This window comes from Ostrea edulis, chromosome 3, assembly GCF_947568905.1.
Source record: "Ostrea edulis chromosome 3, xbOstEdul1.1, whole genome shotgun sequence".
In the NCBI taxonomy this organism is placed as follows: Eukaryota; Metazoa; Mollusca; class Bivalvia; order Ostreida; family Ostreidae; genus Ostrea; species Ostrea edulis.
In genome coordinates, this window is record NC_079166.1 from 11,657,712 (window position 1) to 11,675,845 (window position 18,134).

Below are 18,134 nucleotides of genomic sequence, written 5' to 3' on the forward strand. Positions count from 1 at the left end.
ACGCTTGACTGATCACGCTTCAATAGATCTAGCAACATCAATACAGGTGAATACCCTGTATAGAAGCCAGTGATAAACAATTAAATAATGTTTATTTAGAAATTGTACTCTATGAAATTTACTTCATTTTTCATATTTTGATAATCAAAGAAATAATTTCTCAACCACCGCCCCTCTGAAAATACAGCAGGATATCCCAGGAAGTCCCGAGACAAAATCCCAGGATTTATCAGGATTGTCCTGAAAAGTCCTGCTTTTTTGAAACTGAGATTGACAAGGAATTAGAGGGACGGTATTGGCAGTGGGACATTTCAGGACTTTTAAGGATAATTTGCCCATTGAAAATACAGCAGGATATCCCAGGAAGTCCCAAGACAAAATCCCAGGATTTATCAGGATTGTCCTGAAAAGTCCTGCTTTTTTGAAACTGAGATTGACAAGGAATTAGAGGGACGGTATTGGCAGTGGGACATTTCAGGACTTTTAAGGATAATTTGAACACTTAAATTTGCCTTTTATAGTCCTGCAAAGTCTCACTTAATCCTGCAATCTGAAAGGGGAAAAAGTGGGATTATTCTGGACATGTCTTGGAAAGTCCCAGTAGACAGGACTGGGATTTTGCAGGATTTTATTGGATCTCCCTAAAAATCCTGCTTTTTGAGTTGATGCAGGACTCCTGGAAAGTCCCAATTTATCCTACTAACCTGTTTTGGTCTTTAACCCTACTGTGGAATAAAACTCGAGATCCAGGATATGTGATATCTTTTCTGTAAAAGTGGCAATTAAGAATGAAATTACGAATCAAAATGATAATCTGATAATAAAATTTATTTAACATACATATACATAAATTTCAGCAATACTTATATGAACTTCCAAAGCAAGTACTTTGAAAAGTTCATTTAAATTATGGCTGGGGTGAGCTAAAAAGCACTATTTCTTACGTAAACAAATAATTAAACAAGAGGTCCATGGGCCACATCGCTCACCTTAGTCATCTTGGTCCATATTTAAAGATTTCCCATATACTTGTATGTAAAACTTTTGTCCCTATAATGTGGCCAAAACCTATCCTTGGGGGCCACGATTCAGGGTTGTCACTAGAAAATATTGAAGACGAGTCCCGGTATCATGGTTTGTAAGCAGCTTGAGTCCCATGAAAATTTGACGAGTCCCATGAAAGTTGAATTAAAGAGTCATTTAGATTTTTCCTACACCTTTATTTATACCGAGTGAACACAAGCTAATGTCGTACCTCTGTTCACTTTCATCTTCAACAAATGACAAAAATCAGTTAATTTTCGTCTAGCCCATGCATAACAGTGCAGTGATCACTTTGTACACATGAAATTAAAAGTAATCATTCACGACTCGGTCTCATACAACTAATTGCCCATTGCAAACAGAATTACTTCCCCGAATCCTCTATCATCGTTACAACCCTATTCAGTATTAAACAAAATTTTAATTAAATAATTGTGATAAAATAGATGCGTACTAATTTTGTTTGTAAAATGATGTAAATCTACCAAAGTTTACAAACTACGCTACTTTCAATTCCAATAAAAATGGCTACCGGAAGACAAACATTTATAATTAAATATAGATCCTGATTTGTAAAAAAAAGAAAAAGAAACATATATAAATAACTGCCTGTGAGTGGCAAAATGTTTTTTTTACTTTGTATCTAAATTTCAATATTATATTCTAATTTGCACCTAATTGACTGCACTAAACGCACAAGTCGGATTGGGACACTGTGAACTCGGTGGTATCATCTCGGTTCACATTAGAGCGTAACGTTTTACCTAGATTTTTTCCTATGAGTTTTAATTAATACACAAATCAGGGCTTCTAAGTAAAATTATGATTTTTACTCAGAGTCTGAGACACGTCTGCGGGACTCGCCATATCAGACAAACCCCAATGAAATTTCTGTGATCCTATTCTTGCGTTAGTGACAACCCTGTGAATTTTACAAACTTGAGTCTACACTATGTCGGGAAGCTTTCATGTAAATCTCAGCTTTTCTGGCCAAGTGTTTCTTGAGAAGACAATTTTCATAAAGATTTTCCCTGTATATTTGTAAGTAAAACTTTGATCCCCTATTGAGACCCAATCCAACCCCCCCCCCCCCCCCAGTCATTGGTTTTAACAAACTTGAATCTGTACTATGTCAGGAGGCTTTCATGTAAATTTCAGCTTCTCTGTCCCAGTGGTTCTTGAGAAGATTTTTGAATGACCCCACCGTATTTTTGCGATTATCTCCCCTTTGAAGGGGCATGGCCCTTCATTTGAACAAACTTGAAAGCCTTTCACCCAAGGGTGCTTTGTGTCACTTAGTTTGGTTGAAATTGACCCAGTGGTTCTGGAGAAGATGAAAATGTGAAAAGTTTTCGCCGACGACAGACAACGAACAAATTTTGATCAGAAAAGCTCACTTGAACCTTCGGCCCAGGTGAGCTAAAAAAATTTTTTTTAAACAGGTATTATCAAATTGTCCCTCAAGTTGAATTTTGTTTATCTTGATGTCACGGGTAACCTGGTTCAAAGATCTATTTCTTCGACTCGTGGGTGGGGGAAGGTGGCTCCAGACCTAAACAACTTGAGACGGTCTCTCATCTTGTTTCTAACTTCTTTGAGGGCCATCTCTGGATTTTTCTCTGGTACAGAGGCTTAAAAGATAGCATAATGAATTATTTGAGAGGTTGCATAACAGGTTTTGTAAATGAACATCATGCAAAATTTAAAATATCTATGTCTTGAACTTGTATATATGCACCTTCTGCATCGTCTTCCCTTTTATCTAAGCCATCTTTGGTCTCACGGGCGTTTTCCTGTCACACTGCATGATGTCGGTTCATCCACTGAAAACTGCCTTATTAAAAGTCACTTGATGATATTCTAAATTCATAACTATCTCTTCAAGTCCATGCTACAATGAAAGAGAACATGTACTAGATAAAAATATTGGAAACAGGATGCTAATTTGTTAAGGTGTGACAATTCCACTAGACTACCAAAAAAATTTTTGAAAAAAGACGAATTATTACAAACCAAAAGTAAAAATACTAACCAGCAACGCCGTGTATTTTGAACAACTAGGCCTATCCCTCAGTTTCTGAGTGTAAGGTGAATCCTATATTCCTATCTGGAATCCATTCCATGCTTGATTGCATACTGATTCTGTTGAATGTTCTCCATCCTTGCGAATATTTCCCTGACTTCGCGCCCAGAAAGGAACATTGAAAAAAAAGCGCTTTGATCACTTGCGTGAACGTCAGGTCGTACACTGACTGACTCGTCCCCAGGTCAACACGTAACCAAAAGACGATCAGTAAAAAGTTATACAATCGACCAGTGGAAACCCAGTGTATAAGACTTCATATATATACATATGATATATTTTATACATGATATATCTTATATCGAATTAGAACGGGGAGAAGAAAAAAACACGACAAGCTTCGTACATTGTACAAGTTGACCGAAACGACATCACCGGAAGTTACAACTTTCAAAGAAGTCATTTATGATTTAAAGATTTGTGAATGGAAATCAATAACATCGGAATGAAAAAGGACTACGGGGTAACGGATGACACTCTGTAAGTACCATATGCTTATTTTGTTTACGTTTGTAAATGATTACATGCATTGGAAAAATACACGCTTGATCGCTGGACCACTCGAAATTCCTCGATACAATCATTCTATTTACAGCTTAACATATCAAAACAAGCTACTCTTTTTTTTAACGTAAACCATTGACTGGTTCGATCTAGATGGAAAGGGTATAATCACCAGAACATTGTATCATTGATATCCATCATTATGATTCTGTTTCGATCAGTTGACCTTGTTCTGTAATTATTACTGCTTCGTAAAATAACTACAAAATACAAAATTTAGCATGGCAAGCTGATTGTATCCATCAGTGATAATTTATTGCTATTTGCACCTCAAAACATTGATGTGTCAAAGAAACTTTTCTAAATATAAAATTTTTAATCAGTGTCTTGAAAATTAAGTTTCTTATTATTATTGCAGGAGATTGAGAACCCAAAAGGTACATGCTGTGCAAGAAAGATGTAAACATGCGAATTCCTAAATGTACTAAATATTAAAACATCAACTGCAATCTTCAGTGGTGACATCCAAAAGTTGATATGCCATTGGTACTTCAAGTGATACGACCGTGACATTGGAAAATCCTTTTAACTTATCATCACTTGAGCCTGAATTGCAATCCTTTTGATACAGACATTTTTTTAAGTTCAGTTTTGAACATTAATGCCGCTGTGTCATCTCTGGAAATGGAAAAGCCTACCACAGAATCTGATGAATTTTTTAACATTCTTTCACAAAAAGGGATCTTCTTTATTTTGAAGAAGGTAGCCCAGGAACTGGAAATCTGTTATCAAAATGATCTTAATAATACACTGGACAATATTCTAACCTTAAAAAAAAACATGACAAACCCGATTGAACTCCTGTGATGAAGCATCTCAAAACTCAAATTATGGTAGTCTTTCAAGTGACATTGAGGATTTCAATAGTGCATTTGACAGTAAAGTGATTTTTATTCAAGTTCAGATTGTTGTCATTATAAATTTATAAGAAGTGTTCTCATAGCCAACATTTTTCAAGTCTACTTTTGATGAAATATAGTCTTTTCTATTACAACTTATTATGACATGATTGTTGTTGTATACATAAATGTTCTTATCCACGAATCATTCACTGTTCTTATAGGTTTTCTTTTTAGCCTGAACTATGTAGCAATGACATGTCAAGGTAATCCAGAAAATGTAAAATCTTTTCTTTGATATGACAAGGATTTAATTTTGTAACAATTAATATCTAAAAGTCCTGTAACCCTCATTAAAGTCCTTTATAATCTGACTTTACTGGTTGTAAGATTTTGAGGGTAATTGCAAGACTTCTCTCTTTGCATACTTTTAATACGAAGTCCTGGAAAGCAATGTAAAGTCCTGCATTATCTTGAATGTATCAAGTATGAGATTTTTAGGGAATTTCTGGGACGATGTTTTCGTCTTCATTTTATAATAAAGTCCTGAAAAACACAAGAATGTCCTAGAAAAACCTGCTGCTATGAGAGTGGGACATTGTAAGACATTTAGGTAATAAATATGTCCTAGAAATTCTTGCAAAGTCACTCTTGATGTAAGTGGGATATTCCAGGACAAATGCAGAAACATGAAGTCCTGTATTATCCCACTGCATTAGGACATGGGAGAAGTGGGACTTCACAAGGAAGTCCCAGGACTTCCAGGGATATCCTTCAATTAAGCAAAAAAGTGGGATTTATTTTCAGAGGGGCAGTGCGTGTTCAGCATAGTGTGATTACCTTCGCTATTAAAACTCTATTCACGGAAAGCTTTGGTACCGAACAAGAAAGACAAGATTTATCGTAGCAATGTTACAACCGCTTGGGTAACTGCTTGGACATAGGTGACTAAAGGTGTTCAATTAAAAAAATTGTTCGTTGTTTGGACATGCAGCTTGGGTGTTCGTAAATCTCGTCCATACATACACCAATCTATAGGCCGATTCGTGCACGGCATTTACCACAGTGAATATTTTAAAATCCCTTGATGCGCACGTGATTTTAGTGCCATCATTTAGCGTTATAAATGAAATCTTCGTGCATCATTATATTTTTTTTATGTGGATTGCGCTTAAATTGTTCTCCGTGCATGTTTATCGTTGGTGAGAAGTGTGTAAGTGTTGGGTATCATGTGCGTTTTGTTTCTATAGTTTTGTTGTTTTTTTGGGTGGGATTATTTTTATTGTGTTGTGTATTGTGTAATTAGAGAACTTAATAAAAACGATGTTTTGTTATTTTTTTTAATACGAATGTTGAATACGAACCGGAACGAGTTATTGAGAGAAATTTATATGAACGCATTGTTTTAAAGTTGAACAAAATAACGGTCCAAAAGAATGCAGAAAAAGCAACTTTTATCGAAACATCCTTATGTATCCTACACCGAAATAAAGAAAAGGGATAAGAACATGAAGAATTACGGACATTAAAGATAAGATGTAAATAAAACAAAGTATCATAGTCTTTTAAACAAAGAAACAGTAAAGATATATTCACACACCCCTTCACGGAGTACCAACGGACGATATACAATTTCCAAATGATATTTTTAACGGATTTCACTGGGAACGTTTATTACGTTGCCCCCGGTATTACGTTATTTTATCGTGACAAAATGGAAAACGTAATAACGGGGTTCCACTGTATTTAAAAGATTGATTTTTTCCCCTGCGCAATTCTTCTTATTTCCTCTTCTTCTTTTCTCTTAATTTTTGTACCCTTGATTAGGAAATTTTGTGTAATTTTCAGAAATAATCAGCTGTATACAAAGGAACTGTTTGATGTTGGTAGCTGAGGCTACTTCCACTCAGGCTGTTTACACACATGTGAAAAACATGTGGATTTGAGGGTAGTCTTGTTTGCGGGTAAATACTTTCGAAAATTCTGCGTAGGATGTTGTTTTTGCGGTGTTGGCAGATGAGACGGGTAACAAATGAGCATATCCGACAGCATTATTCAGCATCAGCACGTTAACAAGTGATAAATAACTACTTTCTCGAACGATTTATTCCAAATATGTTATGATATCCTTCCTTAGAGATCAAGTGCCGGGGGGGGGGGGGGGGGGGGGGGGGGGGGGTCACAATTTGTAAATTTTGCCATTATGCATTGTTATGCCAAGACTGGAAAGATTTCATGTGCCAAAATAATTTTCAAAAATGACCAAATAAGCCGGTATGGGGTTTGAGTTTTTTAGTTGAATACACAAAAATCATGGCCATGCCAATAAATCCCATCCGGTCTTGACCCTATTCGGTGGCCTCCATAGGACCATATTACATGCTGATTAATAGTAGCCATCGCTTATCTTTTAATTGCGGTCACTGATTTATAACGGTTTTTCTACACTGGAGATCTTGGCATGTAAATGTCAATAATGCTAAACTTTAGCATTATTCATCTTGGTTAATGAAACAATAAAAACGTACGTCTTATATTTAAAAATAACATGCCAGTCTATTATTGGAATCTGCACATTATGTTTTCCCTTTAGATTCTGAGTCAGTTGTTTCGTCAGCAAAAGTAGCGCGATATACCTCTTTATACAGTTGAATCAAATAAATATAGACAAGCATTTGTGTCCTAAAAATATGCTCCAGGAATTGGAGATTTTAAATGGGACACATATTTTTCGTCTGCTGTTTTCCATCGTCTGTTAACAATTTCAAATTTTTAACTTATTTTTGAAAGCTACAAGGCTTGTTGTTATACCCCTTTTGATGTGAAGCATTTCTTAAGAGAAATGTAAATTGTGAAAGAACTAAAGCCTGATTTGGCCTTGTCAATCCTTGAAAATAAAACTTTATATATATAAAACAAAACTTAGACCAGACTGTACTTACAAATTATACCATTAATTTCCATATCGAGTTTTGTGCGTAATTATATGCATTGAAACCGGATGCGTTATGGCAGAAATATCTATTTTTGATAGAAATTCTGAACTTTATTTAAGGATTTTTTATGGGCGCCACTCTTGAACCACAATATTTTATATACGGTTAAATAGTTAATTATCACAAAAATATTTTGTATTAGTTTCGTGTTGGTTTACATGCGGCGCCATATTTTATTCGATGATTTTTTATTTTTGAAAGTTGCCTTATAGCTTTCCGGATTACTGTTTTAAGTGGTAGAACTGGGCATGAAATTGAATATTTTTATTGTGTTTTGTCATGTTTGGAATCAAACAGTAATCTATTCAATGTTAATATTGATTATCCCATTATTTGTTGAATCTCACTCGAGTTGCGATGATCGAAGATAGGGAATTCCCAATATGATAAAAATATATCCATATAAATATAATGGGTATCTTTAAAAGATTTCAAAGCTGTAAAATTTTGAGACTTTGTTATGGTATTTGTTTTAAATAATATTAGATGAATTAAGCAATCACTTCACTCTAGGTTTCCTTAGTAAACATCTGCACTAATGAACACTTTCCAAAATTTTTGTTCCTCAGTTCCTGTGTAAGGAATGATGTCGCCTATCAGGCTGGAGAAATTAGTCAGCTCTCCATAACAAATGGAGTTTACTCTCAGGGGCTTACTCCAATTTAAAAAATACATGTATTCTATAGACAGTGCTATATTTTAACTAAAAGACATCCTTTCGTCAGTAAAAAGTGCTTTAAATAGTACGAATAACACATTTTGAAGGTGGACTCCCCCTTTGAAAACCAAAATTTATGGTACCCCCCTTTTAAAAAAAAATTCCTGGATCCACCCCTGATATAAAAAAATAAAAAAACCCAATAAATTGATACATAAACACACAAGAAGATGAATAATATGACTAAATATACACATAAGGATAATTAAAAAACCCAGGAGTAATAGATGAATGAACAAGTTGTTATTGAACATGAATAGATTATAAAGAATATTAAACATGAATAAATAGATAATAAAGATAAATAAACAACAGGGATAATTTAAATGCATGGGGATATAAACTTTAAAATGAGTACATGAATAAAAGCTGACAGTTTCTTTTATTTTAATATGATTAATAAAAGAATTGGCTTTATGACCATGACCTGACCTAGGGTATGTTAAATTTACCTAGAGAAGCCATTGTGCTAAAATAAACTTAATATACAGCACAACCAGCCGCAAGACATCTGACCTACTGCCCGAATTGAATAGTGACCTTAACTTTATATCTGAATAGACCAGTAGGTGTGTCGAAGCTTAACTGACTGCCCTGTAATCCCTCATAGGCTGCTTAGCAGCTGCAATGACAAGAGTGATACACGTTTAATATTTATTAATTGGATCAGAAACAGGATGCAAATTTACATATATGGTGGAAAGGGTCGCATGCAAACTTTTTGTGGGGAACTGGGGAGGTGGCCAGTTTGACTACCAAAGTAGGGGCAACACAGGGGGCCCTATGTGGACATGGGTGCCCGAACCTGAACGAGTCCCCACGTTCTAAGGGAGGTAGAGATCTCTGCGCATCTCACCGGTCTCCTGCGTGCTACCTGGTTTAATTAGCAAGTGTTTGTATGTTTGTTTGTTTGTTTTTTGGTTGTTTTTTTTCATGCATACTTGAAATTGGAGGCACTTAAACAGTGGGGTGGGAGACGTGCACCCTCGTCGTCGCCCAGGGCCCGCAGGCGCGAGGGGAGATCATTTATCTCTACGCTCCCCTCTCCGAACCCCCTGTGCACTCTCAAGCAATGGTTACTAAGACCAAGTTATCACCAAATTGACACATTTCGGTAATCGCTCTCAACTTGAAGATTACCTGCATTTCCTGTAATTTTCGTGGGAATATTTAAAACTTCAGGATTTCTGACCAGTAATTAGATTGAATTCTGAAGTTGATCATTGCAAAAAGTGTAACCTTGAAGGTAATAAATTAACAACAAGGTCATCTCAATTCTGCGGGGTGGGCGACGTGCACTCTCGTCCGTGACCCAGGCCCCCTGGAGGCACAATGGGAGAGCGTTTATCTCTATGCTTATACCCCCTTCGAACCCCCTTGCGTACTCTCAAGCAATGGTGACTTAACCAAGAGGTCACTGGTATCACCAAATTGACGCATTTTGATAGTGATTATGGAAGTGTAAATTATTTGAATTTCCTGGATTTTTCAAGGGAATAGCTAAAACTTCAGGATTCCTGACCAAAATTAGACTGAATTCTGAAATGACCATTTCAAAATGTGTAATCTGAAAGGTGACGTAAGATTAACAACAAAGTGGTCGCAGTTCAGGCGGACTTTAAGACTTGTCAGCTCTGAATAACTCCTATGATGGAAAGCAAATATTGGACAAAATTTCCTAACACCAATTTAGCAAACCATCTCCCAGTCCTACTGGAGGAAAATTACGCCCCATAACTGAAACTGGTATACCTCTAAAGGATTCCGATTTGTTCTGAAGAGTTTCAGCAGAAAATTCTAGAATAATTTTGAAGTCTGAATTCCGTCAAAAAAGATCTAACTACAAGTCCCAAATACTTCCGTAAAAACTAAGGTAATGATAGCAGAATGGCACATTGCTAAATACCACTTACGACGATTCCTAAGATAAAACAATAAAATGTAATGGATCAAACTTTTTCGACCGGAAATTCCTCATAAATTCGTCAAACTAATCCAAACGTTCCAGAGCCAGTGAGAATTAACCCAAACTCAGCTAAGAATTAAAATTAAGACCGATTACTCGAGCCAAAATACGAAATTTACCCAGCCCATTAACACCCCTGAGCCTCTACCCTCAAAGCCACGCCTCCTCGGAAAAAGTTGGATAACAAAACATGACACTTCCTGACGTGGTTTCTCGACTGCTGGAACCATACAAACTCCAATAAATGCCTATTGAATGAATTTTGGAAAAAATTCAACGCCGAATACATCTGAGACAAAACCAGTCAATTATTTACATGAAAATGGAATGGAGTGTGATTGACTTAAAGTTAACCAAACAATAACTTTTGGTTAGGCTTGACATTGAGAATAAACAACAACGAACCGATCAACAATCTGCAAGTCCGAATTTAAATTGAGATTGTGGACAATTAGGAAACAAAAACTGCAATTAAATGCAACTAAGATATGGAACTAGGGTCTCTGTGCTATGGAAATTGCTAAATATCCAAAGAACGGCAAGGTGAGAATATACTGCGACTCGTACGCTGTGATGCTGGTTCTAGCACAAACCTGAAACGTGTACGAAATAGCATATGGCGCTCCACGTCACGTACGTTGTCGAAATCATCTGTAAACTACATAAAATAAAAAGAGGCAAATTGCTGAAATAGCAAGAATACCACGTAATTGCATAGGGATGTTAAAATAGATAAGTACTATGAAGTTAATTCGATCGCGCACCTTTCGTCAGTATTGATGTTTTCTCTTAATTGACAGAAATATATGTTCTAGCACTTGTAAGTTTAACATCTGTTGAAGTTCACTTGATAATTTTCAAATATTTTTATTAGGGATGTTAACGAGTACTAAACTATCACTCGGTCATACCGATCATTGACTGAATTTACTCGTTAAAAATAGCTTTTTTAAGTAATGTCCATAAATCCTTACAGCTATAGCTCGATCCTGAGAAGGGGGAGAAAGTTCGCCACTCTGAATTCAAGCTTTACCTCTCTGAAAAATCCACTTATGTGAAAGGAAAGGAAGGAAAACTGCTTTCCTCTCCTGGCATTCATAGCCCATGAGTTTTTTGTTGGTTCCTAAAGAGAGAATATTTTCATCGGCTGGACGATTGGAGATAAAACTTAGAAATAGCCCCTTGTCCAATATTGTCAACCATGCAAATCTTTTTTTTTTAACAAGAATATATTTTACATTGTGCATACGTTTACATGATTCTTTTTATGCTATTTAAAAAGTAGAAATACCAAAGTATAAGTGCAATTTCTATTCTTTCTTAGCCTTTATATGATTTTAGATTTATTACATTGTATACTATGTCTTTTGACTGATAAACAACAAATAAACAACAAACAAACCCATAGTGTAAGTGTATAATGCACATCCTCAACATTGGGTTAATTTCCTTGGAAAAAATGCATGGCGCACCCCCAAGATTTTCTCAGAAAAAAAAGCATACCTTTTAGTGTGTTTATTTCACATAAAAAGATAATTAATATGATGTCTTTAATTTGATCAAACAAATCTATAATCGGGTACCTAGATAAACAGTCGTTATCGACAGCCTTTCATCCCGTGCCGTGTACTCGGCTATCCAGGTGCACCGAGGTGTGACTCATGACTTAGGTACACTTATACCATGTCCCATTTTTTTTTAACGGAGTACTTGACTAAAACGTCCCAGTATTCGACTATGCTATCCGAGTAAAACTGACATCACTAATTTTTATGTTCTGATAAACTTTTAACTCTAAGATTTGTCCAATTGAAGCCTAAACCGGCATGCATATAAACAGTGTGATTAAAAATTACAATTCAATCAAATAACAGGTTTGCGATAATATTCTTTAAAAAAACACACAATATTCTAATTATCTAATTTTATGTTATTTGTATACATGTTCTCTATAAAAGATATGAATTGAATTGCATTAATTCTTTTCAATCTTAGGAAAGCATAGCCCACTCCCCTGTAAATCCGCTAATGATTACAACACGTGTGGAATCTTTGTGAGAACGACAACAAATGAACTGAATATATATGAATGATACAACACTGTCATCCTCATTGAATTTTACAAGCTTACATGCAGAACAAAACGATGTCGTATTTATTATGAAAATGACTATTCATTGTATCTGCAAATACATGAGGAATTTAATGAAGAACTGAGTAATACCAAGTGATACATTTATTCCCTCTGTTACGCCATTCAGTAAATATTGATTTAGTTAACTTTAAAACTACCTAAGCAATACAACGATGTCAAAATGACGTTACAACGTAAATGCATTTATTTCATTGCTATACTCAGAAGCCCATAGAAAGAAAGCATGTAGAGGAAATTGGATAAAATTAATTGTTTTAGAAAGCAGATGTTGTAGCCTTTTGACCCCCAAAAGATTATAAAATTTGGAAACAGGGCCATTTTTCATGATTTCTAGTCCTTTATGAACTTACCACCCTTGGGGCCTCATGGGCGGGGACCAAATATGCTAAAGAAGGTCATATTTTCAAAAATCTTTACAGTTATGGAAAGAAGGAGTTCTATTACTCCCTGATTCAGTCCACAGATCTATGTTCTACAAAGGTCCCAGCCATTCACTGTAAAGTTGCATGTAGGTCATACAGAGATCCCAGCCATTCACTGTAAAGTTATGTCAGACAGAAATCTCAGCCATTCACTGTAAAGTTATGTCATACAGAGATCCCAGCCATTCACTGTAAAGTTATGTCATACAGAGATCCCAGCCATTCACTGTAAAGTTATGTCATACAGAGATCCCAGCCATTTACTGTAAAGTTATGTCATACAGAGATCCCAGCCATTCACTGTAAAGTTATGTCATACAGAAATCCCAGCCATTCACTGTAAAGTTACGTGTATGATACTAATTGTCTACAGAGACAACAAAATGCATCTACCACTCATCAAAGTCTTCATTTGCTCTGTACACTAGAGAATTACTTGGGTTGGATTTAAATGTGGCCACATCAAAACATAGATTTATTGAGAAATTAAATATGAAATGTCATAGAATTTGAAAATTTTATTTCATTGTTTGTATTCGACTATAAAATTATTGAAATAACTATTTTGATAAATCGTACTTTGAGAAATACCTGCTATGATAATGCAAGTTGTTAACATTTGATATTGCATGGAAGTTATGTTTTCCCTGAATCATTTTTCTTCCATTTAAATTTAATGAAACAACCACTGCGAATATGTTGAATTTGAGTTATTGTTAGATTTAGGGATAAGTGGAGCATTGACTTTTATCCCTTTCTTGTAATTTGACAATAAAAATGGAATATTTCATTTTTCCTGTCATATTTTGACTGAAATCATCATATTTTGTGCTTAGTGTTTTATAAGGTCACCTGAGTAAACTCTTAAACTCAGGTGATCTATTGCAGTTGGTTGCATGGTGTCCTTCGTTGTCTGTCGTGTGTGAACAATAGAAATTATAACTTTTTCTGGATAACTACCATTCCAATTCTTTTCAAATTTGGTATGAAGGATCTCTGGGATAAGGGGAATATTAATTGTAAACTTCAGGACTCCTGCACTCCAGGGCGAAAGCGGCAGGTTATAATACAAACTGCCAAAAATTTACCAATGTTCAGAAATCTTCTCTACAACCAATTGTTTACGAAAAACTAAATGCATTGTGATGTAGAGCAGGTCCCTTCATTTGTAGAATCTACACAAACTTGTATGAAAACCATTTATATATATGTAAGACTCTAAAGTGCGATGGTCTGTACCAAACTGTGATGGTTTGTTAACGTTACGGACGCCAAAGTGCGATGGTCATGCCAAAGGCTGATGGTGCGGAGTTCAGTAACGTTCAAAATAAAACCGAAGAAATGGAACACGTATGACAGTAACGGCATGGTTTACACTGTTGAGGATAGTGAGAACGGCAAAGTACATTTGTTGTCGAATTATCTACTTCGCCGAAACATTCTTTAATTCATGATCATTTATTACTTTGATGTACACGCATTTTAATTCCTGGGGGTATGTTATAATACAAAATATTCGATACGATTTTGCGTTGGAAAACTTTGTGTTATATAACACAACAACTAAATGGTAATGAAATAAGTTCTTATTCTTATTTTTATGCCCCCGAGATCGAAGAGTGTGGACCATCGTACTTTGGCGTGTCACATCATCGGGGTTTGGCGCAGACCATCCCACTTTGGAGTCCTACATCTATATGTTCGAAGTCATGTTTGGCCAGGTTGCACAACATGCATCCAGCTTATAGTATGGTGAATGGCGGGTGGGCGTTTCTGTAATAGGGTACCTACGTTGTGTAATCGACTCCTCTCACATCTCTAACTTGACATTCCTTAAACTTTGTACTGTTTTTATGGACACATTGAAGACGTGCATGTGTCTTTTTGGAAAGTGATCCGGCATTTTTTGAAAAATTTACATGTAGTTAAACTTTGTCAGTTTTTAAGCATGTCTTGAATAGAACATCAATATTTTTGTAATCACCTCCTCTTACATCATTTATTTGACATCTGTCAAACCTTGTGAGCTGTTATGGAAGCATTGAAGATGTGCCTGTGTCTTGATGGAAGTGATCGGACATTCTTCAAAAATTTACATGTAAAACTTATACAGTACCAATTTTGATGCACCAGATGCGCATTCGACAAATAATGTCTCTTCAGTGATGCTCAACTGAAATGTTTGAAATCCGAAATAACTATGAAGTTTTAGAGCTAAATATAGCCAAAACCAGCGTGGCAAAAAGTGGAGCCAAATTCGTCCAAGGATAAGAGCTATGCATGAGGGAGATAATCCTTAATTTTGAAATGAATTTCTAAATTTTATAACAGCAATTAAATATACATCCGTATTATCAAGCTAGTAACAAAGTTGAACTTTGTCATTTTTTAAGCATTATACCTATTTTGTGTAACCATCTCCTCTCACAGCTTTTACTTGACATTTTTTAGACCTTGTACATTATAGTTATTATAAAAACATTGAAGATATGCATGTGACATTTTAAAAGTGCTTATATTAAATTTTTTGGTTGTTGGTTTTTTTTTTGAATTCTACATTTAATATGTCATTTTTCCAGTAAGTTTTGTACTGCTGTCTCTATGATAAATAACATATTTTAAAGCAATTTTAACCTGGCCATTTCTGTCCTTGAATCGATTTTCTCTAATTATCGAAGTTTTACAAATTCGATAAGTAATCAATCAATTTATATGCCTGTTGTATGATATTATTACTGAGGATGTCCCCCACCCTACTCCCCTCCCCTGGAAACTCAAGCTAGCATTCTCAAACATTCCTGAAATGGATGGTAACAACCAAAAGCTGAATAAATCCCTGAACATAACACAAGAAAAGCAACACATTTATTCTGATCTCAATAGTCTTTTTATGCCCCCCTTTGAAAAGGGGGGGGGGGCATATTGTTTTGCAACTGTTGGTTGGTCGGTCGGTCTGTAGACCATGTGTTGTCCACTCAATATCTTGAGAACCATTCACTTGATGATAATGATATTTCATATGTGGGTTGGTTATGAGTAGAAGAGGACCCCTAGTGTTTTTGAGGTCCAAAGGTCAAGGGTCAATCTACTCTGGACATAGGAATATAATGTCCGCTCAATATCTTGAGAACCCTTTGCTTGAAAAACATCAAACTTAGCACACTGGTACATCCTAAGGAGTAGATGACCCCTATTGATTTTGAGGTCATATGGTCAAAGGTCAATGGTCAAACTGGGCATAGGAATATACTGACCATTCAGTGTCTAGAGAACCCTTGCTTGACAGACATCAAACTTGGCACACCAGTACATCTTCAGAAGAAAATGACCCCTATTGATTTTGAGGTCACATGGTCAAGGGTCAAACTGGACATAGGAATATACTGTCTGTTCCATATCTTGAGAATGCTTTGCTTGACAGACATAAAACTTGGTACACTGGTACAAATTCAGGAGAAGATGACTCCTATTGATTTTGAGGTCAAAAGTCAATAGTCAAACAGGACATTAGAATATACTGTCCACTCAATATCTTGAGAACCCTTTTCTTGACAGACATCAAACTTCATACACTGGTACATCTTCAGGAGAAGATGATCCCTATTGATTTTGAGGTCACATGATCAAAGGTCAAGGGTCAAACTGGACATTGGAATATACTGTCTGCTCAATATCTTGAGAACCTTTTGCTTGACAGACATCAAACTTGGTACACTGGTACGTATTCAGGAGAAGATGACCCCTATTGATTTTGAAGTCACATGGTCAAAGGTCAAGGGTCAACCTGGACATTGGAATATACTGTCTGCTCAATATCTTGAGAACCTTTTGCTTGACAGACATCAAACTTAGTGCAGTGGTGTATATTCAGGAGGAGATGACTCCTATTGATTTTGAGGTCACATGGTCAAAGGTCAAACTGAACATAGTAATATACTGTCCACTCAATATCTTGATAAACCTTTTGCTTGACAGACATCAAACTTAGTACACTTGTACATCTTCAGGAGAAAATGACCCATATTGATTTTCAGGTCAAAAGTCAATTGTTGAACTGTACATAGTAATATGCTGTCTCTTATATTTTAAGAATTATTTGCTTGATTGACACCAAACTTGGTACACTGGTACAGAATAAGGAGTAGATGACCCCTATTGATTTTTAGGTCACATGGTCAATTCACTCTTGACATAGGAAGATATTGCCTGCTCAATATTTTGAATTGATGATACTACTATCAATTAAATGATGTGTATGTATAACCCTTTTCAATTTTGCACCATGGGGGGCATATGTGTTTTACAAACATCTCTTGTTACACAAACACTAGATACAAGAATGACATCATCAGTCTGATTTTGTATGTTAATTGTGACAAAAAGGACACAACAAATGTAATCCGGTTTGATTGTTTCATGTATTCAATGTATAATATACTTTGAATATCTTTTATCCAATTCATGCATTCCAAATAAAAGACATGTATGTATATACACTGTCTTTAATTAGTAACATTTGATTTTGAAATTTTGAATGCCCTGATGAGGGAGAAAAGGATCAGTGCATTGTTTGTACTTGGTAATTGTTTATACGCAGTATTAAATCTTCCCCGGAAGACATGTGTCACCTGCTAGTTCATTCTATATGTAATATATCACGTATAATGTTGAAAAAGTAAATTATTCAAATGGTTTTTGTCAGTTTAATACTCCTTTTAAAGGTTTTGAGAATAACTAAACATTCTTTAACGATAACTTAATTGAAATTGAAAGATGAGACATTATTATGCAATGGAATTTGTGGGAGAATCTGTTTGAAATTAAGACATTTATTAAATGTAGACTGAATGAAAACATATGTTTGAAAATATGTATCAACCTGTTACTGTGCTCTTCAAGACAATGGTAATAACCATAAGTAATTATCTGTTGGGTTTACTGCTTATAGTCTTGTTGTCTTTTTATATATCCAATTTACTGTTTCTCAAGAAAAATCATAATTAGTGCTGTTCTGAAATCACATATACTGTCCTTCAGTATGGGAATTACAAATACTGTCCTTTTGTACATAAAAATACTGTCCTTCAGTTAATCATAAAATAAAATCTTCAGCAAAAATTTTTTTTGCTGTAAAAAATTCTAAGTCCCGGCAAACAGGAAGTTGATAAGCGACAGATTCGAAAATGTCTTACACAATACAGTTGGCCACACTGATGCTCTGTGCCAAATATCAGGGAGTTGCCCCATGTGGTTCTTGAGAAAACTGTGACAGAAATTTTTTTGCTGTAAAAAATTCTAAGTCCCGGCAAACAGGAAGTTGATAAGCGACAGATTCGAAAATGTCTTA

At 35.5% G+C, this 18,134-nt stretch overlaps 1 protein-coding gene and 2 long non-coding RNA genes across 14 annotated transcripts in view; 2 read left to right on the forward strand and 1 right to left on the reverse strand.

Annotated features, from left to right (window-relative positions):
* LOC125674387 (inositol hexakisphosphate and diphosphoinositol-pentakisphosphate kinase 2-like) overlaps positions 1-18,134 on the forward strand; it is a 120,104-nt gene that overhangs the window by 61,032 nt on the left and 40,938 nt on the right. The window lies entirely within an intron of this gene.
* On the reverse strand, positions 813-3,200 carry LOC130053228 (uncharacterized). The gene is made up of 2 exons (XR_008801755.1): positions 3,077-3,200; positions 813-2,935 (listed from the first exon to the last, which is right to left on the reverse strand). It is a non-coding gene; the product is annotated as an uncharacterized LOC130053228 (long non-coding RNA).
* Positions 2,882-4,904, forward strand: LOC130053226 (uncharacterized). Its single transcript, XR_008801753.1, has 2 exons — positions 2,882-3,607; positions 4,050-4,904. It is a non-coding gene; the product is annotated as an uncharacterized LOC130053226 (long non-coding RNA).